The sequence below is a fragment of the Symphalangus syndactylus genome, chromosome 11 (assembly GCF_028878055.3).
Source record: "Symphalangus syndactylus isolate Jambi chromosome 11, NHGRI_mSymSyn1-v2.1_pri, whole genome shotgun sequence".
Taxonomy (NCBI): Eukaryota; Metazoa; Chordata; class Mammalia; order Primates; family Hylobatidae; genus Symphalangus; species Symphalangus syndactylus.
In genome coordinates this window covers 74686708-74712085 of record NC_072433.2, presented here as the reverse complement: position 1 = coordinate 74712085, position 25378 = coordinate 74686708, and the positions used below count along the sequence as shown (strand labels likewise).

General features: G+C 36.0%; 1 protein-coding gene and 1 non-coding gene across 3 annotated transcripts in view; one reads left to right on the top strand and one right to left on the bottom strand.

The window, feature by feature from the left end:
- RASA1 (RAS p21 protein activator 1) overlaps window positions 1–25378 on the bottom strand; it is a 122978-nt gene that overhangs the window by 82990 nt on the left and 14610 nt on the right. The gene's annotated exons all lie outside the window — the stretch shown is intronic.
- Window positions 9362–9472, top strand: LOC129457870 (U6 spliceosomal RNA). Its single transcript, XR_008649420.1, has one exon. It is a non-coding gene; the product is annotated as a U6 spliceosomal RNA (small nuclear RNA).

Sequence of the window (25378 nt, the reverse complement as noted above, 5' to 3'; positions counted from 1 at the left end):
AGAAAGTCTAACTGGGAAACTGAGAGCCAGTCGCAGAAAGGGATCTTTTTAATTAAAGAGTACCTTTTGTAATACGTTGTATTTTTTCCCTCTGTGAAAATATACATTGCCTATTAGAAAACTTAATCTTATGCACTGCTTAATGACAGGGGTACATACTAATAAATTTATCTTCAGGCAATTTCATCATTGTGCAGACATCATAAAGTATACATACACAAATCTAACTGCCATGGCCTACTACACATGGTATAGCATATTGTTTCTAGGCTACCAAACTGCACAGCATATTGCTATACTGAATACTATAGGCAATTTTCACACAGTGGTATTTGTGTATCTAAACATATCCAAATATAGAAAAGATACAATAAAAATATGGCATTATAATCCTATAGGACTGACCAAAATGTCATTATGCTAACATTACTGTATGTTACACATAGGTAAACGTATACTTATGTCTTATACAAATGCATGTACGTTATACATGTACATACACAACAGCAATGGTTACTACCAAGAACAGTGAGATTAGGGAGGCATGAGGGAGTAAAGACTTTTTCCTATATTGTTCATTATTTTGTTCTTTAATGATAGTTGTAATACTTGTCACATTACTTGCAGCAGAATAATCTCCAATCAAGAACTGCTAGAAAAGACAAATAAAATACAAAAAGTAAAAAATAAAAAGATCAGTCTGTTTAAATCATCCAAGAGCTCAATATGGAGGCAATCAGAACTTAAGAAACCAACATTTCAAAAAAAGTAGAATCCTAAAGAAGGTGCCATTCAGCAGCCACTCTGCCACTTTTTCCCTCAAACTATTTATTTGCATATTGTGGTCACAAAGCAAGAGGCTGAGAATTCATGCAAAAGACCCAGGTCTTCTGTCTGGGTCTTTTGCATGAATTCTCAGGAGGAAAACAATCCAGCAGAACTTTCAACAGTCTCACAAAGCTGGTGAGACAAATATTAAGAAACTTGAAGAGCCAGGATTCTGGTCATGAAAAAGAAACAGAGAACTGAACCACAGGCTTAACTATTTCCCTCCAGCGGTATCTACTGAACTGTGAAGCTACACAGATAAGAAGCTAAGTAAAGACTGCACAGCAAACTGCAGTATTCAAAAGTTTTGTGATTAAGGTGATCTAACTTCATTCTATTTGCCTAACAAAGCAGTGGCTAAGCTATGCCTCCTTTATAGCAAATGATCATTCAGATAACCTATAAAATTGTCAAACACAATGTCTGGCATTTAATTAAAATGTAACACATGCCGAGAGAGTATACAAGAAGACAAACAAGTAAATACGTGAAACAGATATAAAACTTCAGGAAAAAAACAAAAGTTGGTTCTTGGAGAGACTATTAAAGTCAACATTTTGTTAAGACTGATCAAAGAAGAAAAAGTCACAAATTATCAATTTCAGACCCAATGGGGAATAAATTTTAAAATTACAGACAGAAGGCTCTAACAGTTATTCAAGAAAATATAGGAAAAGACAAAATAAAGATGGAATTTAATGATAAAATTTGAATATTTAAAAAGTAATCACATTTGTAAAAATAAGAGCTAAATATAATATTAATAGCAGATTAGGCAGTTTTTTGTTGCTTTTTTTTTGAGACGGAGTTTTGCTCTGTTGCCCAGGCTGGAGTGCAGTGGCACGATCTCGGCTCACGGCAAGCTCCACCTCCCGGGTTCGTGCCATTCTCCTGCCTCAGATTAGGCATATTTTTAAGAAGCTAATAATTTGAAAAGTTTCATAGAAAATACACTTACTACAGCATAAAAAGAAAACAAGGACAGAAAATACAGAAAAGTTATACCTGTCAAACGGTAATGCAGAAAAAAAGAAAATACAGAGAATAATACAAAAGATGAATGAGACATCGCTTTTTAAAAAGTGGCTAACAGGCTGGGCAAAGTGGCTCAAACCTGTTATCCCAACACTTCAGGAGGCTGACGAGGGAGGATCCTTGAAGCCAGGAGTTCCAGACCAGCCTGGACAACAAAGCAAGGCCCCCAGTTGTACAAAAAAGGTTTTCTAAAACAAATAAGCTGCACACAGTGGCGCACACCTATAGTCCCCAGCTACTCAGGATGCTGAGGCAAGAGGACTGCTTGAGCCCAGGAGTTCAAAGATGCAGTAAGCTATGATCGTACCATTGCACTCCAGCCTGGGTGACAGAGTGAGACCCTGTCTCAAAAAAAGGGGAGGTGGCGGGGGGGACGTAGACATACATGGACAGTACCAGAAAGGAGGCAATAGAGAATAGAACAAAAGCAAAGTATGAAGAAAAAATGGTCAAGAATCTTCCAAACTCAATGAAAAATGTTAAGGCAAAGATTCAAGCATTCTATATACCCCAGCAAGTTTTTTTCTTTTCTTAAAAAAAAAAGGCCACATCTAGGCATATCATAGTAAAGATGCTAAAAACCAAAGGCAAGACTGAATTTTTTTTCAACTTTTAAGTTCAGGGGTACATGTGCAGGATTGTTACGTAAGTAAATGTGTGTCATGGGAGTCTGTTGTATAGATCATTTCGTCACCCAGGTATTAAGCCTGGTAACTATTAGTTATTTTTCCTGATCCTCTCCCTCCTCCCACCCTCCACCCTCAATTAGGCCCCCGTGTGTGTTGTTCCCCTCTATGTGTTCATGTGTTCTCAACATTCAGCTCCCACTTGTGAGAGCATGCAGTATTTGACTTTTCTCTTCCTGCATTAGTTTGCTGAGGATAATGGCTTCCAGCTTCATCCATGTCCCTGCAAAGGACATAATCTTGTTCTTTTTAATGGCTGCATAGTATTCCATGGTATATACGTACCACATTTTGTTTATCCAGTCTATTATTAACAGGCATTTAGGCTGATTCCATGTCTTTGCTACCGTGAACAGTGCAGCAATGAACATACATGTGCATGTGTCTTTATAATAAAGTGATTTATATTCCTTTGGTTATATACCCACTAATGAGATTTATGGGTTGAATGGTATTTCTATCTTTAGGTCTTTGAGGAATTTCCACACAGTCTTCCACAACAGCTGAACTAATTTACACTCCCACCAACCACGTATAAGCATTCCTTTTTCTCCACAACCTCGCCAGCATCTGTGATTTTCTGACTTCTTAATAACACCCATGTTATTAAGTGTCATTGTGGCTTTGATTTACATTTCTCTAATGATCAGTGATGTTGAGCTTTATTTCATCTGATTCTTGCCCACATGTATGTCTTCTTTTGAAACATGTCTCTTCATGTCCTTTGCCCACATTTTAATGGATTCTTTTCCTCGTAAATGTGTTTAAGTTCTTCTAGATGCTGGAATATTAGACCTCTGTCAGATACATAGTCTGCAAAAATTTTCTCCCATTCTGTGGGTTGTCTGTTTACTCTGTTGATAGTTACTTTTGCTGTGCAGAAGCTCTTTCATTTAATTGGATCCCATTTGCCAATTTTTGCTTTTGTTGCAATTGCTTTTGGCATCTTCCTCATGAAACTTTGCCCAGGCCTATGTCCTGAATGGTACTGCCTACGTTGTCTTCCAGGGTTTTTATCGTATGGGGTGTTACATTTTAGTTTTATTTCATCTTAATATTTGCATATGGTGTCTAAGGAAAGGGTCCAGTTTCAATCTTCTGCATATAGCTAGCCAGTTATCCCAGCACCATTTATTGAATGGTCCTTTCCCCATTGCTTGTTATTGTCAAGTTTGTCAAAAATCAGATAGTTGTAGGTGTGAGGTCTTATTTCTAGGTTCTCTATTCTGTTCCATCGGTGTATGTCTCTGTTCTTGTACCAGTACCATGTTATTTTGGTTACAGGAGCTCTGTGGTATAGCTTGAAGTTGGGTAGCATGATGCCTCCAGTTTCGTTCTTTGGCAAGACTAAATCTTAAAAGTAGTCAAAACAGAAAGACATTATATTCAAAGAAACAGATAAAAAATTTTTGCTAACTTTGCAACAAAAATACTGGAAAGCAGAGAGAATGGAATATCTTCAAATTTCTGAAAGAAAGTAACTGTGAATCTAGAATCTAATGCACAGAAACAATATCCTTCAAAAACAAAAACAAGTACATTTTCAGATAAATAGAAAGTATATTTGACAACTGATGTTAACCCCCCAAAAAAAAAAAAAAGTACTAAAAGAAGTTCCATAGGCCAAAAAAAAAAAAATTTAAGAAGTTCCTAACCTACAGGAAAGAATGGAAATGAGTGAAGAGCATCATAAAGAGTAAATATATGTGTAAACAAACACTGACTGTACAAAGCAGTAATATCTAATGAATATTAAAACGTGTATAATAGGCCGGCACGATGGCTAATGCCTGCAATCCCAGCACTTTGGGAGGCAGATGCGGGTGGATCACTTGAGGTCAGGAGTTCAAGACCAGCCTCCCCAACATGGTAAAACCCCATCCTACTAAAAACACAAAAATTAGCTGGGTATGGGGGCACACATCTGTAATTCCAGCCACTTGGGAGGCTGAGGCAGGAGAACTGCATGAACCCAGGAGTCGGAGGTTGCAGTGAGCCGAGATTGTGGCACTGTACTCCAGCGTGGGCAACAGAGTGAGACTCCATGTCAAAAAAAAAAAAAAAGTGTATCATAAACATGCAGAGCAATAATGTAAAAAGCAGAAGGATAAGTGAAGTTCAGATGTTCTAAGTTCCTAGCATTGTTAGGGAAATGAGAAAAGTAAATATTTTCAGTAGACTGTAACAAGTCAATGATACATGTTGTAATCTTTAGGACAACCACTAAAAGACTAAGATGTCAGGCTATATAAAACAATAAAACCCACTTATAAGAGATGTATCTTAAATATAAGAATACAGAAATGTTGAAAGTAGAAGAATACAAAATACTTTACCATACTAGCACTAATCAAAAGAAAACTGATGTCAGACAAACTAGATTTTAAGACAAGAAGTATCAGCTGGGCGCAGTGGCTCACACCTGTAATCCCAACACTTTGGGAGGCTGAGGCAGGAGGATCACCTGAGGTCAGGAGTTTGACACCAGCTATGGTCAACATGGTGAAACTCTGTCTCTACTAAAAACACCAAAATTAGCCAGGTGTGGTGGCGGGCGCCTACGGTCCCAGCTACTCGGGAGGCTGAGGCAGGAGAATCACTCGAATCCAGGAGGTGCGGTTTGCAGTGAGCCAAGATCGTACCTCCAGCCTGGGCGACAAGAGCAAAACTCTGCCTCAAAAAAAAAAAAAAAAAAAAGACAAGAAGTATCAAAGATAAGAGACATTTCATAATAATACAGTAATCAATTCATTAGGAATTGGTGTATGCATATCTAGAATTATGAATTTTATATATATAACATATATATATAGAATAGGTGTATATATATATATATATATATATATATATATATACACCTTTCAAGTGAACATAGAACATTCATCCAAAACCATATGCTGAACCAAAAAGCAAGCCTCATTTCAAATGACTGAATTCATTCAGAGTATGTTCTCTCAAGGGAACTAATCAAAAAATTACTAACCCCTAAAAAACTGTAAAAGCTGACATCTATTTGGAAATATGTCTTCACAATATGCTAGTGAAGAAATCAAAGGTGGATAGGTCATATAACAATTTGTGACATGTAGCTGAAGTTATGCTTGGAGGGAAATCTGTAACCTTAAATGATTATATTAAAAAAGAAGACTGAGAAGAATTATTTAAGTATCTACCTCAAGAAATTAGAAAAGACAAAAAGTTAAACCTGAAAAGACAGAAAAAAAAATAGGACACAATTAATGAAATCAAAAGCAAAGGTACAACATAAGACTTCAGGAAAAAAAATGAAAAATTAGTTCTTGGAAAGATTAACAAAATTGGTAGACTGGAGGAAGACTGAACAAATGAAAAAGGTCACAAAGCATCAGTTTCACTAGTGAAAAAGAGACAGGTCCTACTGAAGAACAATCAGTCATGCTATTATACATTAAGAATTAATGTAAAAACAGACAAGTAGACTAATGGGACAGAAGTGAGATGTAACAAACTCATACATGTATTGCCACTGATTCATGACAATGATGAGTCTGAAAAATATGAGCTTTTTACTTGATGGAAATGGGTCAACTAGATATCGACATTGTTTTTAAATGAATCTTGACCTCTTCCTTGCTCCATTCACAAAAATCAATTCCATATGTATGTCTAAAAGAAAAAGATAATAAAGCATCTAGAAAAAAATACAGGCAAATATGTTCATCTCCTTGGAGCATGCAAAGATTTCTTAAACATGACTCAAAAAACCTCAACCTGTTTATGATTCAATTTTATTATATAAAGCTGAAAAAGTCAGAAATAATCTGGGATGTGAGAAGTTAGAATTCTGTTTATTCGGGAAGAGGTAGTGTGCGTATTAGGCAGAAAGCAGGCCCAAAAAGATATCTAGGATGCTGATGATATTCTGGGGTTCTTTAAGTATGGATTACATAGGTACATCCACTTGTTAAAACTCATTGCGCTGAACACTTAGAATACTATGCTTTAGTATAGTATACTAAATATAGTATATAGTGTAGTATATTATAGTATAGAATACTATGCTGTATGTGTGTTACACTTCGACCACAAAGAGAAAAAAAACTGATAAAATTAACTTCTGTTAAAAAAAAACAGTAGTTCAAAATTGAAGATTTCTATAAGATATATGCTCATCAAAAGACTCACAGCCAAGACAGAGAATAACTAGAAATAAATACAAAAAAAGACAAACCAATAGAAAACTGGACAAAAGACTTGAAGACCTGAACTATAACCTCTTCATAGAAGAGGTTATAGAAATGACCAATAAACATATGAAAAGATACGCACTTCCACTAGTCATCACATCAAGAAAATACAAATTAAAACCACAAGAGCTATTACACCACCAACCCACCTAAATCACTACAATGAAAAGGGTAAACAATACTAAGTGTTCACAAGAATGTAGAACAACTGAAATTCTCACACGTTGCTACTCAGAATTTAAATAGGTACAAACACTTTGCACAACTATTCAGCAATACCTACCAAGCTTATTATATGAACATCCTATGACCCAGCAATTCTAATCCTAGGTGTATAACATAAATGTCTATACATGTTCATCAAAAGTCATTATCAGAAAATTCATAGCAATGCTATCTGTAATAGTCAAACTAGACACACCCTAAATGTCATGTCCATTACTAGTAGAAAAGGATAATATACTGTTGGTATAGTAACAATGTAACACAAGCAATGGAGATGAGTGAAATAGTGCCACATGCAACAACATGAATAAATCTCATAAACTTAACAAAGTAACACACAAAAGAATAGATATTAAAGGTTGAGTATCCCTAATTTGAAAATTGAAATCCAAAATGCTCCAAAATCTGAAACTTTGAGGACCACCATGACACACAAAGGAAATGCTCATTGGAGTATTTGAATTTCAGATTAGGGATGCTCAATTGGTATAATGCAAATAAAGCCCCCCAAAAATAAGAAATCTGAAACACTTCTGGTCCTAAGCATTAAGGGAAACTCAACCTGTATATAATTCAATTTTATAATATAAAACTCAAAAAGTCAGAAATAATCTAGGATACAAGAAGTTAGAATTTTGTTTTTCAGGAAGAGGTGGTGTGTGTATTAGGCAGAAAGCAGGCACAAAAAGACATCTAAGATGCTGATAATATTCTGGGATTCTTTAAGTATGGATTACACAGGTACATTCACTTGTTAAAATTCATTGTGCTGAACACTTAAGATACTATACTTTATATGTGTTATACTTCAAGAAAAAGTATACCCAAGGAAAAAAAAGTAATTCTAAATACAGAAAAACTCTATACTAAAACTTTCATTTCAATACTAAAGGGAGCATGCTTTAAAATTAGTATGTGCATATATATTATATGTAATTACGCAGATACATAAATAAAACATTAGACAGTCAAAATCATATCTACACTAAACACCTTATAACAATGCGTTGTCCATCTGTTACCCTCTCCCTCATCTGTTATATTATCTTGGACTTAATCTCCCTTAACCCCCAATACTGCCAAATGTTTGTAGAGGCCACAACAGTGGTAACTTGAAAATTCACTTATGTCCTGTTCAGCACCCTAAGACTAAGTGGTTGGTACTAACAGCTGAGTCAATGGGTGACTCAGAGCCAGGACTGAGCACTGCCTCATCTTTTCTGCCTTTCCGTGACTAATGTCTCATGCCCACTAAGGTCAGAAACAGGACAGAAATTCATGCATCTGCCTCTTTGGCATATGTAGTTTTATACCTCTCAGGATTTTGTCACCATTTTTCATTTTGTCTGTTCTTTAACTATGTAAATTTTAATCATATAATCATCTTTTAAACTTTTTCAATAACAAAAAAATCTGAATATTTTCTTTTCATATAAAAAGCGCTTCTATCCCCAACTATTGTATGCATTATTCTAAAACTCATTTTAACATCCTTACAACAAAATAATTAGAATTGTAGATATTACCTTACAAATAATTGCAAAAGATTTCATCCAAAACTTTATTCTATCATGTTTCAACTATATTTCTGTCATTAGTAAGTAGGATAAACTTACCAGCTAGGGAAGCTTTCTTGTAATCCATCTAACTTTTTATTTTAATATTTTTTTGAGACAGGGTCTTGCTAGGTTGTTAAGGGTGGTCTCAAACTCCTGGCCTCAAGCAGTCCTCCCACCTCAGCCTCCCAAGTAGCTGGGATTACACGCAGAGGCCACCCTGCCCAGCTTATAAGACAGCTCTCACTTTGTCACCCAGGTGAGAGTACAGTGGCAAGATCAGAACTCACTGCAACCTCAACCGCTTGGGCTCAAGTGAACTTGTACCCCAGCCTCCCAAGTAGCTGGGACCACAGGTGTGCCACCACCATGCCCTGCTAAACTTTTTATTTTTATTTTTTGTAGACACAGGGTCTCCCTATGTTGCTCGGTCTGGTCTCTAACCCCTGGGCTCATGCAATCCTCTCTCCTTTGGCCCCTCAAAGTGCTGGGATTACAGACATGAGCCAACTGCACCCAGCCCCCTGCTTAACTCTTAATAAGCAACACTAAGTATCTATTATTCTTGCTTTATTGGTCATCTCTTCACCACATATTATGGTGTCCAAAGGAAAAAAATTATAACAGTATAACTCCTTAGCACTGTTGCCTCTACATAATGTTAACACACCATTCCCTTGCATACTGATTTATTCTTTCAACATCTATATAGGTTTCTGACTCCTGAAACAATTCACATCAACATCACACCTACTACCAGAAAGCAGGTGTCAAACGTTCCCCTTCTTTGTAAGAACCATATACAGTACTCACTTCTGCAGCACATATACTAAAAATTGGAATGATAATAGAGAAAAGATCAACATGACCCCTGCTCAAGGATGACATGCAAATTTGTGAAGCATTCCATATTTTTTAGGCACTCTTACCACACATACACACACACACACACACACACACACACGGTTAACTATGGGAGATGCGGGATATGTTAATTTACTTGACTGTAGTAATTACTTCACTACATATATGCATATCAAAACATTATGTTGTGTACCTTACATATAGACAATAAAAAAGAAAAAAGAACCATATACAAACCTTATATGTAAGTACTTTATTATAGCCTTTTTGGTAACTATAAAACATCAGCATCACTGTGAATTAGAAATGAAGAAATGTTACTATATTTTACAAAAGGAAACAATCATGAGGAACTTAAATTAACTTTTCCAACATAGTGATTCACTAAAAGCATTAAAAACCACAAACTCAGGTTTTCCAAAGGCTAAAGTTGGGTTCTTCCTCTATACTACTCCCACTGTAAGCACCAGGTAGATAGAAACTTAACTACTTGCTATTACTATGTTTCTCAAAACACGCCCTGCAAAGAATGATCACTAAGCACGTAAAGTTTAGAAAAAGCAGAGTTAAACAAGAAAGTTTGTTTAGTATATTAATGACTCATAGGACTCCTGTATTTATGTCTAAGGTTGCAATTTTTTGAGTGTGAAAAATCAGACCTTGGCAATGACCTTGAGCAGTAGGATATAAAGAACTCCCAGATGCTTAGCATTCCATTAATGAACACTAGGCATAAATAAGTTAATGTACATTCTGGATTTCCAAGAACACAGGCCCAAAATGCAGAAGTTCTCAAATTATTTAACTGTCAAAAAGTCACAGAACGCCAATTCCTTTAACTGAACAATGCAGTACACAATTTAGGAAATGTTATGCCATGCTTATAAAACAGCCGACACTTGTTAACTGGCTAGTAATTCGCTCTCTTTGTTCAAAACTGCTTTCTTCTGACACAATGTCTACCTCAATTCTCTAGGTTTTGATTAAATACATCAGCAAATATTGAAAATAAAGCATCATTTACTTTCAAATACACTAGGGTAAAAACAAAAAATCCAACCTCAATGATTGATTTATAAAATAGCTAAATATTTACTATTAAGAATAAAAAACATCATCAAACATTATCTTTTGCTATTCTAAAAAAACTACTCCCCTTAATTTGCTATCCCCTCAAACTACTCATTCTCTTAAAGGATATAGCCTCCAAATTCCCACAAACCAATCTCTTTTTAACCCCTTTAAAACTTGTAACCTTTAAGCAGGCTTTAAGCCGCTGTCAGTTTCCTGTTCCTTCCTGTTCCTTTTTTTTTTTTTTTTTTTTTTGAGACGGAGTCTGGCTCTGTCACCCAGGCTGGAGTGCAGCGGCACGTACAATCTAGGCTCACTGCAAGCTCCGTCTCCCGGGCTCACACCATTCTCCTGCCTCAGTCTCCCGAGTAGCTGGGACTACTGGCGCCCGCCACCATGCCCGGCTAATTTTTTGTATTTTTAGTAGAGACGGGGTTTCATCATGTTAGCCTGTCTCAATCTCCTGACCTCGTGATCCGCCCGCCTCGGCCTCCCAAAGTGCTGGGATTACAGGGGTGAGCCAACTTTCCCAGCCTCCTGTTCCTTCTTTACATGTAAGAAGATTAAAAGTCACCACTCCATTCTAACAAGTAAAAAGCTGAGCAAAGTGAAAAACCAATAGCTCTAGTTAGATCCTTCAGAGAAGTGAGGTCACAGGGCAAACCACTGTTCCCCAAAATTGAGAGACAGGGAGGCAGATAGAGAAAAATCTCAAGTCATCAGAGCAGAAACCCACAAGGAGAAACTTCCTTGGGAACCAGTGCCAGGGTAAGAAAGCTTCAACTATAATGACAAATTGCTGGAGACTCAGTGCAAACAAATGACAATTAAAAACTCCAGGAGGATCCAGTCATGTGAGGCCCTGACACTCTCGTGAATTTTACCTCCAGGAGCTCTACTAGGCCCTTACAGTAAATATCAGAGAAAAATCCCTTTGTGCTTCTCGTAGGAGGAAGGAAAAAAGAATAATTTTGAAATACGTCAGAGCAATCAGTTCTTAACAAGGTCTGCCTTGAACAGAAACTAATTTACGAGAGCCTAACCTACCTGTGGGTAAAGAAGTACTGTGAACAACTCCAGTTCACTTCAGCCTTTCACAAGAGGGAAGGGAAATACCAAATTCCAGCCCTTTCTAGCCATTCTGTCCCACCTAAAGGTGACAGGGATAAGGGTGGGGGACTGAGAAACAATGGTTACGTTCACAGTCCAGGAGCACAGGTTCACCAAAAAACTGGGACCTAATACTAGGACTACACAATGCCTCCCTTATAACTACATCACTAAAGGCCTATCTGCAGCAGTTCCTTTTACCTAGTACATCATGTATACCTTTCAATAAAAAATTACAAGACATAATAAAAGGCAAAAAACAGCTTGAAGAGACAGAGCAAGCATCAAAAACAGACATGACAGGAATTCTGGAGTTACCAGACTGGGAATTTTTTAAAACTATGATTAATATGCTAGGTGCTTTATGAAAAAGGTAGACAATATGCAAATACATAGACAATGTAAGCAGAGAAATGGAAATTCTAAGAAAGGATAAAAAGAAATGTTAGAAATCAAAAGCAATGTGACAGAAATGAAGAATGTCTTTAATGGCTTCATTAGTAGACTGAACATAGCTAAGAAAAGCATCTCTGAGCTCAAGGGTCTAAGAACAGAAACTACTTCCAAAACTGAAAAGCAAAGAAAAAAAAGAGAGGAAAAAGAAAGAGTAGAACATTCAAGAACTGTAGGAAACTAAAAAAGGTGTAACTTACACTGGTAACACAAGGAAACAACAATGACTAAGAATTTCCAAGTTCATATCAGACACCAAACCACAGATCCATAAAACTCAGATAACATTAAGACTGAGGCCCCTAAAAATCTAAAAATAATTTTTAAAAATCTAAGCATATAATATTCGAGCTTCAGAAAATCAAAAGCAAAGAAAAAAATCTTGAAAGAAACCAAAGGCAAAAAACACCTTGCCTACAGAAGACCAGCTTCTCCTTAGAAACAATGCAAACAGGAGAGTAGAATGAAATACTAAAATGTTGAGAGAAAAAAAAACATGAACCTAAAAATTTATACCATGTGAAACTATCCTTCTAGAGTGAAAGAAACATAGACGTTCTCAGACAAACAAAAATTGAAGAGATGTGTTGCCAGTAGACCTGCCTTGCAAGACATATTAAAATAATTTCATGAAAGAGAAGGATAATGATATAGGTCAGAAACTCAGGAAGAACATGAGAGAACAAGTGAAGGTAAAATAAAAACTTTTATTTTTCTTATTTTTAATTCAGCTAAAAGGTAACAGTTCAAAATAGCAATGATGTATTTGCTTGCGTATGCCTATGTATAAGTGAAATGAATGACAAGATAGAAAAGGACAGAAGCAAGGAAACAGGAATATTTTGTTATTATAAAGTACTTATACAACCCATGAAGCAATACAGTATTATTTGACAATGTGCTTGGAAAAACTGTAAATGTATATTGCAAGCTCCAGGGCAAACACTTAAGTAAGGAAAAAAAAGAAAAAAAAAAAAAAAAGGCCGGGCGCAGTGGCTCACACCTGTAATTCCAACACTTTGGGAGGCCAAGGCAGGCAGATCACTTGAGGTCAGGAATTCAAGACCAGCCTGGCCAACATGGCAAAACCCCGTCTCTACTAAAAACACAAAAATTAGCTTGGCGTGGTGGCACACGCCTATAATCCCAGCTACCTGGGAGGCTGAGGCAGGAGAACTGCTTGAATATGGAAGACGGAGGTTGCTGTGAGCCGAGATGGCGACAGTGCATTCCAGCCTGGATGACAGAGCAAGACTGTCAAAAAAAAAAAAAAAAAAAAAGTAGAGGACAGGCGTGGTGGCTCATGCCTATAATCCCAGCACTTTGGGAGGCCAAGGTGAGTGGATTGCTTTAGCCCAGGAGTTTGAGACCGGCCTGGGCAACATGGCAAAACCCTATCTCTACAAAAAAAAGCACAAACAGTAACTAGCCAGGCATGGTGGCGTGCATCTATCGTCCCAGCTACTCAAGAGGCTGAGGTGGGAGGATCACTTGAGCCAGGGAGGTGGAGCAGTGAGACAACATCACACCACTGTACTCCAGCCTGGGTGACACAGTGTCTCAAAAAAAATAAATAAATAAATAAATAAAATAAAATAAAACATATATATCTAACTGATGTGCTCAAAAATGAAAAATGAAATCATATAAAATACTCAAATCGCAAAAGGCAGAAAAAGTGCATAACAAAAAGTTACAAAGAAACAGGGCAACAAATAGAAAATTGTAAGAAATATGGTAAATATTAATTTAACTATATCAATAACTACTTTAAACATCAAGTCTAATATACCAATTAAAAGACACTGTCAGAGTAGACCAAAAAACAAGATCCTACATATGAACAAGAAACTCATTTTAAATATAAAAACACATACAGATTAAAAGCAAAGGGATGGAGAAAGATACACCATGCTAACACTAATCAGAAGAAAGTGGGAGCAGCTATATTAATTTCAGACAGAGCCAACTTCAGAGCACAGAAAGTTACCAGGGATAAAGACAGGCATTAAGTAATGATAAAGGGATCAATATCTCAAGAAAACCCAATGATCCTTTATATATATATATATATATATATATATATATATATACGCCTAACAATGGAGAGTAAAAATAAATGAAAAAAAAAAAAAACAGAACTTCAAGAGGAAATACATAAATGCACCATTAGAGTTGAGATTTCAACATAGCTCTATCAGGAATGGGCAGATCCAGCTAGCAATAAATCAGTAAAGATACAGTTTAACTCAGCAACACTTTCAATCAACTGGATATAACTGACATCTACAGACTACTTTATCCAACAACAGCAGACTGCATTCTCTCCAGGCTCGAATGAAATATTTACCAACATAGACCACATTCTGGGTAATAACACGCCTTAACAAATTTATAAGTATAGAAATCATATAATGTCTATTCTCAGACCACAGAATTAAACTAGAAATAAAGAACAAAACATAGGAAAATTCCAAAGTACTTCTAAATAAACACATTAATCAAAGAGGAAATGTGAAGAGCAATTTTAAAATACTTTAAATTAAAATGAAAATACAATTTAACACTTCTGGGATGCAGCAAAAGCAGTGCTTGGAGGAAAACTTATAGTTTGAATGCACATGTAAGAAAGATAAAAAATCAGTAATCAGAGCTTCAGCTGGGAGCACTGGCACACACTTGTAGTCCCAGTTACCTGGGAGGTGAAGGCAGAAAAATGGATAGAATCCAGAAGTTCTGGACTGTCGTACACTATGCCCAGTAAAACTCCACGATTAGTTTGGCATCAACACCCCTGGAAACAGGATACCACCAGGTTGCCTAAGGAGGGGTGAACCAGCCCAGGTTGGAAACAGCAGGTCAAAACACAGATCAGTAGTGGGATTGCACCTGGGAACAGCCACTGCACTCCAGCTTGAGCCACGTAGCGAGACCCTGTCTCTTAAATAAAATTTGTATATAATAATAATAATCTAAACTTCATCATAGAAAGCAAGAAAGAAAAGCAAATTAACTCAAAGTACGCAGATAAAGAGAAATATAAAAATTACAGCAAAAATCAATGAAATTGAAAACAGGAAATCAATAGAGTAAATTAACAAACCCAAAAGTAACTTTTCTGAAAAGATCAATAAAACTGATAAGCCTCTAGCCAGACTTACAAAAAAAGACAGAAGACAAATTACTAATATGAGAAATGAAAGAGAAGATCTTTACTAATTGCTACTGACCCCAAAATCATTAAAAAGATAATAAACTAATATTGTAAATAAATCTATGCCCACAAATTTGCAAAGCTAAATGAAATGGAGCAATTCCTTAAAAAACATAATCTGCCAAAACTCACACAAGAAGAAAAAAACAATCTTGAATAGACCTATATCTATTAAAGAAATTGAATCAATAACTTTCAAAAACAGAGGGAACCAAATCCAGATGGGTTCACTGGTGAATTCTAATAAACATATAAAGAAGAAATAATACCAATTCTCTACAATCTCTTTCAGAGACATAGCAGTTACTTCTTAAGTCATTCTGTGAGGACAATACTAACCTAATACCAAAACCAGACAAAGACATTACAAGAAAAGAAAACTACAGACCAATCTCTAATGAACATAGATGCGAACATCCTCAACAAAATATTAGCAAATTAAATCCAACAATGTACAAAAAGAATTACATACCATGATCAAGCAGTATTTACCAAGACTGGCTCAACATTTTTAAAAATCAATGTAATCAATCACATCAGGCTGAAGAAAAATCACATGATCATATTAATAGATGCAGAAAATCCATTTGATGGTATCCAATACCCAATCATGATTAAAACGCTGAGCAAATTAGGAATAGAAGGGAACTTCCTCAACTTGATTAAAAAAAAAAAAACTACCAAAAAAATCTACAGCTAACACCATACTTAATGGTGAGAATGTCAAAGCTTTCCCACCAAGATGAGGAAAAATGCAAGGATGCCTCCTCTTACCACTGTTTTTCAAAATCATACTCAAAGTCCTAGCTAATGCAGTAAAACAGGAAAGGGAAAAAGGTATACTGATTGGAAAAGAAGAAATAATACTGTCTTTGTTCTCAGATGACAGGATTGTCTAGGTAGAAAATTCTAAAGAACTGACAAAAAACCTCATGGAACTAAGAAGCAAGGCTGCAGAATACAAGGAAAGCCAGTGGCTTTCCTGTATGTACAAAAGAAATTTAAAACACATTACCATTTACATTAGCAACCAAAAAATGAAATACTTAGGTATAATTCTAACAAAATATGTACAGGATCTATAAGAGAAAAACTACAAAACTATGATGGAAGATAACAAAGAACTAAATAAATGGAGAGATACTCCAAGTTCATGACTAAGACTTAGTATCAACATGTCTGTTCTTCCCAACTTGATGTACAGATTTGGCACAATTCCAATCAAAATCCCAGAGATTATTTTGTGGATATCAACAAACTGATTCTAAAGTTTTTATGGAGAGGTAAAAGACCTAGGATAGCCAACATAACATTGAAAGAAAAAGTTGGAGGGATTGACACTACTAGACTTATTATAATGCTATAGTAACCAAGATAGTATGGTATTTCGGAAAAGGACAAATAAATCAATGGAACAGAACAGGAAACCCAGAAACAGACCCAAATAAATATAACCAATTGATCTTTGAAAAAAAGAGCAAAGGTAAGATAATGCAGCAAAGACAGACTTTTTAACAAACAGTGCTGGCATAACTGGACATCCACATGACAAAAAAAAAAGAAAAAAGAATGTAAACACTCACCTTACACCCTTCACAAAATTTAACTCAAAATGGATCACAGACCTAAATTAAAATGCAAAACTATAAAACTCCTAGATGATAACAAAAAAGAAAATCTAATGACCTTGGCTATGGTGATGCCTTCTCAGACACAAAAGTCACAATCCATGAAAAAAAAAACGAATAAGCTGGATTTCATTAAAATTAAAAACTTCTGCTCTACAAGAAGCAACTGTCAAGAAAATGAAAAGACAAACCACAGACTGGGAGAAAAACATTTTCAAAAGCCACATCTGCTAAAGGACTGTTATCCAAAAATATACAAAGAACTCTTCACAACAATAAGAAAACAAATCTGATTTTAAAATGGGCAAAAGACCTGAACAGACATCTCACCAAAGAAGATATAAAGATGGCAAATAAACACATGAAAAGATGTTCAATATAATATGTAGTAGACCATTCTTGCATGGCTATAAAGAAATACCTGAGCCTGGGTAATTTATAAGTGGTTTAACTGGCTCATGGTTCTGCAGGCTGTGTAGGAAGCATGGTGTCAGCATCTGCTCAGCTTCTGGGTAGGCTCAGGAAGCTTTTACTCACGGTGGAAGGCAAAGTGGGAACAAACATATTACATGACGTTTCGTGAAAGCAGAGCAAGAGTGAGTAGCGGGCAAGGTGCCACACTTTACAACAACCAGACCCCGTGAAAACAAACTCACTATCAGGAGGATGGCAGCAAGCCATGAGGGATCCTCTCCCATGACCCAAACCCCTCTCACCAGGTCCCACCTCCAATATTAGGAATTACATTTCAACATGAGATTTATTTATTTATTTATTTAGGAGACAGGGTCTCACCCTGTTGCCCAGGTTGGAGTGCCGTGGCACAATCTTAGCTCACTGCAGCCTTGACCTCTCAGGCTTAAGTGATCCTCCTCACTCGGTCTCCTGAATAGCTGGGACCACAGGTGTGCTGACCACTACCTGGCTAATTTTTTTCTTTTTTGTAGAGACAGAGTCTCAGTCTCATCATGTTGGCCAAGCTGGTCTCAAACTCCTGGCCTCAAGCAATCCTCCCACCTTAGCCTCCCAAAGTGCTGGGATTATAGGTATGAGCCACCACCCTGGCCATAACAAGAGATCTAGAGGAGTCACATATCCAAACCATTATATATCATCACATGTGATTAGAAAATGGCATATTCAAACAAGATATCACTATACACCTTTTACAATGGCCGAAATCCAAAAATCTGGCAATCTCAAATGCCGGCAAGAATGTAGCGCAACAGGAACTGTCACTCACTACAGGTGGGAATGCAAAATGATGCAGCCACTATGGAAGACAGTTTGGCAGTTTCTTCCAAAACATACTTTTACTACACTATCCAGCAATCAGGCTTCTTGTTATTTATCCCAATAAATTGAAAACTTCTGGCCACAAAAAAACCTGCACACAAATGTTTATAAGCACCTTTATTCATAATTGCCAAAATCCACAACCCCCCACTAGCTGACCGGATAAATTATGGTACATTCAGACAAAAAAGGAAATTAGCTATCAAACCACGGAAAGAAAGAATGAATCCTAAATGCATGTTATTAAGTGAAAGCAGCCAATGTGAAAAGCCTACATACTGTACAATTCCATCTATATAACATCCTGGAGAAGGTAAAACTATGGAGACAGTAAAAAGATTAGTGACTGACAGGGGCTAAGGGGGAAGGAAGAATGAACAGACAAAATATACAGGATTTTTAGGGAATGAAACTATTTCGTATGACACTACAATGTGGGACACATGTCATTAAACATTTGTGAAAACCTATAGAATGTACAATGCCAAGAATAAACCCTAAAGTAAACTATGAACACTGGGTAACAATAATATGCTAATGTAAGTTCATCACTGGAAACAAATGTGCCAGTGTGCTGGATGTCAATAGTGGGAAAAAGAAGGGGTGGAATATGGGAACTCTACTTTCCCCTCAATTTTGCTATAAAGCTAAAACTGCTCTAAAAAATAAAGTTTATTAATTTTTAAAAAGTGAACTAGGGGAAACAAAATTTTTGTGCCTATCTAGAAGTATTCACCATTTTACTCAAACTGCATTCCTGTCCCTTATATACCACCTTTAACCATTAAATCCAATGCCTTTGTTGATTTTGCATCCTCTTTGTCCTCAGTGCCTTGAAATAAATCACTGTAAAAATGGAATACAAATGGGTAAAGATGCAAGGCAGAAGGGTTTCACCCAGAACAAGCTATATAACTTGCTAACTGTCAAGAAACATCATTAAATACCAAAACTCAAGATGCCTGCTCCAGGATATACAACTTAAACTCGAGTGAGTCAACTATTAAGAGTTGATGGGATATAAGGTTGTTGATCCATTCTAACAAAGCTCAAAAGTGACTAATATAGAAACCACAAGGACAATTTATCTATTAACAACAACAAAATTAAGCCAGGCACGGTGGCTCATGCCTGTAATCCCAGCACTTTGGGAGGCCAAGGAGGGAGGATCATTCAAGTCCAAGAGTTCAAGACGAGCCTGGGAAACTGGTGAGACCCTGTCTATACAAAAGATAAAGCATTAGCTGGGCATGGTGGCATGCACCTGTAGTCCTAGTTAATAGGAAGACTGAGGTGGGAAGACCGCTTGAACCTGGGAGGTTGAGGCTGCAGTGAACAGTGATTATACCACTGCACTCCAACCTGAGCAACAAAGCAAGACCTTGTCTCAAAAAATAATAATAATAAAATAAAATACATGCATGCCTGTATGTATCTCTGTCCAGCCTAATCTCCCCTACAAGCCTACTAAGTGGGAAGCCAAACTGTAATCCTAAGATTCTCTAATGAAGACTGCCAACTAATAAATTTCAACAAAATTACAAATAGAGGGAAAACCCACCATTTTACAATATCATTACAAGAAAATAAATGATTCAGGTAAAAATAATCAATGGCTATTAAAACCAATGGGTACTTATTATTTATTAATTATAAAGGGAAAGGTATCTTTCATAATAGCAAAATCTGGTGGAATGCACCTTAACCAAGTTCAAACTTAGGTACATCATCAATAGGATAATTGACATCATGTGCCCCTATGTACTGAGAACTCATGACCTATGGCATATCTCTGCCAGTAATGGTTAATCTAAATCTAACTATGAGAAAACAATCAAATACAAATTGAGACACATTCTGCAGAACTATCCTAAACTCTTCAAAAATGTTAATGTTACAAAAGAAATAAAAAGCAAAAAGGACTGTTCTAGATTAAAGGAGACAAAAAAGACATAACAAATGCAGTTCATTAAAACAGACAAATATAAACGATACTATAGGAACAACTGACGATATATGAATAATATATTAATGTTAAATTCATTATATTTGGCTTTGTAAGCTATTGTCCTTATTCTTGGGAAATACATGATAAAGTATTTCAGTGGAAAAGAACAAGATCTCTGCAACTAACTTTTAAACAGTTCAGCAAAAATAATATATACATGTGTGTATAAAGAGAAAGAGACAAACTAAAATGTGACAAAATGTAAAGTTACTCAGTGTTTCTGCAACTTTTCTGCAAATTTCAAATTTTCCAACGCAAATACTTGGGGTAAAGTTGAGCACGCAATCTGGACCAAAAAAAAAAGCATATATCTAATAAAAACATTTACATAATAACAAGAATAACTCCACCAGAAACACATTCCATCCTTGGGCTAAAAAAAGCCCACTCACTTGAACTTAGATGACACCTGACAAGCTAACCCTTAATAAGGCTCCATTTTACATGAGTCCATTATGACCACATCGTTTGCTACAATCCCTATTATTTAAATAAGCCAGTATTACCAAGCAGGTACTGTCAGGTCTTTCTAACCAGAAAACTTGTGTAATTCATTGCACGTTGATTTAATTGATTTCGTGTGGTTTAATTCTCTGAGAAAACAATTCTTTCCAAGTTGGTTTCATGACATCGTTGCTGCCACTGTTTAAGAAGAAATCTTTATTTTTTGTCATATTACATCAACTTCAAGAATGTCCCAGCTGTATTCAGAAGAATAAATGAAAGTCTGTCATGTAATCAAGGTAGGGAGAAACGTGTCCCAACAGAAGAAATAGTAAATGGAAAGGCATAAAATTGCTTCTGGTATATATATATATATATATATGTGTGTGTGTGTGTGTGTGTGTGTGTGTGTGTGTGTGTGTGTGTGTGTATACATTTATGCATATGCGTATGCTGGGTCACAGGTGTAAAATCTATTTCTTTTAGTAAGTCATGGTCAAAATTATATCTGAAGGCCACTACTCTGTAAACAATAGATCCACAAAAAGGTTTTAAGAAAGTATAAAATTTGTCTTTACAAGATTACACTGAAAGTAAAATAAAGCAATTTTTCAAACTGCTGGGAGTTTCAAATTCAATTTAGTTGCTTTCTACCAGTAATTTTTAAGTAGAGTATAACAGAATTAAAATGAAAATAGAATTGTATCACAAGTAGTAATTTAAAAGGTTATTTTTCATTAAACCTTTGCAGTTTTTTCTTTAATTTAAATATACACATAAGCTCTGTATCATAATGTACCAGGAATTTCTTAATTTTTACTTGGGTTGAAGTTAAACATTTTGAAAGCCAATAATAAAGAGTTATCAATTGGCTGAGGAAGAGATCAGTAAAAGGGAAAAAAGTAACAGACCACTCTAATAGGAGAAGAAAGAGAAAATGAGGGTGTGAATCAAAGTAAAGGAAATAAAAAAGAAATGTTAGATCCTTTTGGGAGGCCAAATGCGAGTGGATCACTTGAGATCAGGCACTCGAGACCAGCCTTGCCAACATGGTGAGACCTTGACTCTACTAAAAAAATACAAAAATTAGCCAGGGGTGGTGGCACGCACCTGTAATCCCAGCTACTCCAGAGGCTGAAGCATGAGAACTGCTTGAAGTGGGAAGCGGAGGTTCAGTGAGCCAAGATCGTGCCACTGCACTCCAGTCTGGGCTACAGAGCAAAACTCCATCACACAAAAAAATAATAATAGTAAAAGAAAGATGTTAGATCTATTTCGGAAGCAGACTAGAATAATCTAGACAACTGGTTATAGTGGAAAAGGAGAAAAAGAGACCGACGGGCCGGGCGTGGTGGCTCAGACCTGTAATCCCAGCACTCTGGGAGGCTGAAGCAGGCAGATTACCTAGGGTCAAGAGTTCGAGACCAGCCTGGCCAACATGGTGAATTCCCATCTCTACTAAAAATACAAAAATTAGCTGGGCGTGGTGGTGTGTGCCTATGATCCCAGCTACTCAGGAGGCTGAGACAGAAGAATCACTTTAACCCGGGAGGTGGAGGTTGCAGTGAGCCAAGATCGCGCCACTGCACTCCAGCCTAGGCGACAGAGCAAGACTTTGTCTCAAAAAAAAAAAAGGGAGACTGACTGAAATCTTAAAAGAATTGTTTTTAAAAGTTGAGAAGAGAATTGCATTACGATTCCACATATCTACACTACAATGCTATGCACAAGCCATTACCATAGCATTCAAAGCATAACACAATTTGTCTCCTATTATATTTAAACTTTTATTCCACTGTACTCTCTCAAGTGCCCTGTGCACTAGGAAGATAATACTATCTCCACAAAAATTAAAAGGTACCATTGCCAGATGCGGTGGCTCACACCTGTAATCCTAGCATTTTGGGAGGCCGAGGAGGAAGGATCACGAGGTCAAGAAATCAAGACCATCCTGGCCAACACAGTGAAACCGCATCTCTACTAAAAAATATAAAAATTAGCTGGGCGTGGTGGCACTCGCCTGTAGTCCCAGCTACTCGGGAAGCTGAGGCAGAAGAATCGCTTGAACCTGGGAAGCAGAGGTTGCAGTGAGCTGAGATCACACCACTGCACTACAGCCTGGCGACAGAACAAGACTCCATCTCAAAATAAATAAATAAATAAATAAATAAATAAATAAATAGTACCATTATCTTCGCAGCACTTTAAAAGTTGTATGACTTCTGACACTAACTTTAACGTTAAATGTTATTTTATCACATATAAGGTTCTTAAAAAACAATGTCAAAACAAAAATACTAGGTTATTTCCTGTTCACTTCTGTTATAATTTCAAAAACGGCTTCATGATAAAAAGATTTTGATCCCAATGATCATACAAAAGGAAGATATTCAGGAATCCTAATATTAACTAGAGGATATGATCTCCTGTTAGTGTGAGGTTTGGGTTCTTTTTTTTCCAAATTCATGAGAAATTAATCAGATTTATGTGCTAACCAAACACAAACAAATACAAACAAACAATATTCTTTTTAATTACCAACAATGACAAATGTGGAGAATTACTACATGATTCCAAAGAACTACTAAATCTAACTGAAACTTTATTTCTTCTACCACCAGCAATAAAGCATTGCCGTGTCCCCTAAGTCTAAGCAGAGAACAGTTCCACTCCAGATACCTGGATTAGCTTTCTTCATCAAGGAGGAACTAAAAGACAGTAAAATATTCCTAAGTTTTCATATGGTCACTACTTAATGCAGTGATTAATAATTTCTTCTAAATCCATGCTTTGGCAGCCACCCTAAAACCCAACTGATGTGAGTGAACAACTAAGCTCATCATCTGCCTACCTACCTGGCTGTCTGTATATAGAGAGAAAGCAACCTATAGTCACTTAAGTGACATAATGTATGATAGAATTCCTATACAGTGGCTGTTCAATAAATAAGAAAGCTAACGATGGTTTAATTAAAACACTACAATTACATCCTCACTTCATCACTGATAGATTCTTAGAAACTGCAGCCTTAAGAAAACAACATACAATAGGTCCTCAAATAATATCATTTCATTGTAACACTGATAAGAAAAAAATTGGGTTTCGTTATATGTTGTTTCATATTTCTGCATTTGTCTTGAAAGATTTAAAAATCTGTCAAAAAAAAAAAAAAGGCCTTCAACCTTAAGGAGGTATTTGTTGATACAAATATTTCTAAATAAATGCATACACAGAAGTATCAAAGCTCATTTCTCTATTGCCTGAGATAACCTCCAGAATGCATGCAAGTACATGAATATCCATAAATGCTGAACTACCCAAAATAAACACTGTATTAAGTCCCTTAAGATGGCTATAACACCCTAATTCCTCCTCAAAGAACTTCATTCTCCTACTGAAACAATTTTTCTGAAGCATTAAGGAAGAAAAATAGAAGCGGGAATGTAGCATAGTAGTTAAATAGACTTAGGGGTCAAAAGCTTGGGTTTGTATCACTTGGTAGGCTCTGTGACTCGGGAAAGTTACCTAAAACCCTCCACATCTCAATGTCCTCATATGTGAAAATGTTAGCTATAATTATATTTAGGGGGATAGGGATATATACAGATGTATTTTAGATATATATAATATACAAAAACTTAGTGATTATTACCTTTGGTAGTAAAAGTAAGGATTGGTTTTTCCCCATATTTTCTAATAGTCTCCAAATTTTCTATAGTAAACATATATTAATTATATTTAGGGGAAAAGTGATTATTTAAAAATCATCTAGAAGCCAAAATGTCCAACATACAATCAAAACTCACCCATCATACCAAGAACCAAGAAAATCACAACTTGGATGAGAAAAAGAAAATAAACATGTTAATGTTGATGTGTATTAGATGTCGGAAAGGTTTTTAATTTTCAATCAGCTATCATTAAAAACACTTCAACAATCAATTACAAATTCTTTTAAAACAGATTTAAAAAACAGAAAATTTCAGCAAAGAAAAAAGTTGTAAAACCAACCAAATGATGATAAAACAAGCTATAATAACAACCAAAAAAAAAAAACACACACACACAAAAAAAACAAAACTTACTGGATAGGTGAGGAAATGCTGATCAAAGGAGATAAATTTCAGTTAAGAGGAATAAGTTCAAGAGATCTATGGTACAAACATGGTGTCCATAGTTTATAATAATAATTTACTGCATACTTTAAATTGCTATGATTGTGTTGTCAGCACACACAAAAAAATGCTCAGTATGGAAGGTAATGCAGGTTAATTAGCTCAGTTTAGCCATTCCATAATGTATACATATATCAAAATATCTGTTGTACACAACATACGTACACAATTTTTGTCAATTTAAAAATTATTTTTTTCAACTTAATGGGCTCAATAGCAGATGACAGAAGACAGAATCTGTGAACTTGAGGACCAACAGATCAATAGAATTTACACAATCTGAACAACAGGAAGAAAAATGACTAAAAAGAAGTTAAAAGTCTTGAGGACCTGTACGACAGTAACGTAAGATCTAACTCCATATCACTGGAGTCCCAAAGAAAAGAGGATGGAATTGAAAGGGTATTCAAAAATAATGGCTGAAAACATCCATATTTGGAGAAAAACATAAACCTACAGATCCAGGAAGTGATCAAATCTCAAATGTAAACCCACAGAAACCCTGACATATCACTAAACTTCTGAAAACAAAGATAAAGATTTTGAAAGCAATTACAGA